The 1,202-nt window shown below is 35.7% G+C and overlaps 1 non-coding gene across 1 annotated transcript; it reads right to left on the reverse strand.

The window, feature by feature from the left end:
- Window positions 1-481: 481 nt before the first annotated feature.
- LOC129654406 (small nucleolar RNA SNORA79) lies at window positions 482-629 on the reverse strand. Its single transcript, XR_008715483.1, has one exon. It is a non-coding gene; the product is annotated as a small nucleolar RNA SNORA79 (small nucleolar RNA).
- Window positions 630-1,202: the final 573 nt, after the last annotated feature.

Raw genomic sequence — 1,202 nt, forward strand, 5'->3', positions numbered from 1 at the left:
GTTCTTTTGTACCCTTGTTTTGGATTCTACATACAAGTGATATCATATGATATTTTCTTTCTGTGTCTGATGTCACTCAATATGACCATCTCTGGGTCCATCAGTGTTGCTGCAAATGGCATTATTTTGTTCTTTTTTTATGGCTGAGTAATATTTCATTGTCTGTATATACCACATCTTTATCCATTCCTCTGTCAATGGACGTTTAGTTTGCTTCCATGTTCTGACTGTTGTAAATAATGTGGCAGTGAACATTGGGATGCGTGTATCTTTCTGAATTATGTTTTTTCCCAGGCATATGCCTACTAGTGGGATTGCTGAGTCTTATCATATGGTAGTTCTGTTTTTAGTTTTTTAAGAACCTCTGTACTGTTCTGCATAGAGGCTGTACCAGTTTACATTCTCATCAACAGTGTGTGGGGGGGGTTCTCTTTTCTCCATATCCCCCCCAGCATTTATTGTTTGTAGATTTTTTTTCTTGAACTGTGTGACTCCACAAAAATCAGAAGGCACTAGAAAACAGCCAAGCCATCCTCATGGTGCGCTGAGAGAAGACATGTCAGTTTAGATATATGATGGACTGTAATTCCACTACCTAAGACTCCGTGCAGTGAGAGGAACAGCCGTGAAATGTTTGGATACTTTTTGATGATGGCATTCTGACCAATGTGAGGTGATAGCTCATTTGATCTATAATTTTCTAATAGTAATGTGGAATATCTTTTCATGTGATTTTTGGGCATCAATATGTCTTCTTTGGAGAAATATCTATCTAGATGTTCCACCCATTGTTTGATTGGGTTGTTTTTTGTTTATATTGAGCTGCATGAGCTGTTTGTATATCTTGGAGATTAATCCTATGTCAGTTGCTTCATTTGCAAATATTTTCTCCCATTTTGAGGGTACTTGTTATGGTTTCCTTTGCTGTGCAAAATCTTTTATGTTTAATTAGACCCCATTTGTTTATTTTGTTTTTTATTTTTATTCTAGGAAGTGGATCAAAAAAAAAAAAAGATCTTGCTTCAGTTTATGTTAGAGTGTTCTACCCATGTTTTCCTCTGAGAGTTTTATAGAGGATCTATGAAAATGTATCTGATCTTACATTTAGGTCGTTAGTCCATTTTGAGTTTATTTTTCCTTGTGGTGGTCTAATTTCATTCTTTTACATGTAGCTGTCCAGTTTTTCATAGAAGAAACTATCT

Source organism: Bubalus kerabau, chromosome 5 (assembly GCF_029407905.1).
Source record: "Bubalus kerabau isolate K-KA32 ecotype Philippines breed swamp buffalo chromosome 5, PCC_UOA_SB_1v2, whole genome shotgun sequence".
In the NCBI taxonomy this organism is placed as follows: Eukaryota; Metazoa; Chordata; class Mammalia; order Artiodactyla; family Bovidae; genus Bubalus; species Bubalus kerabau.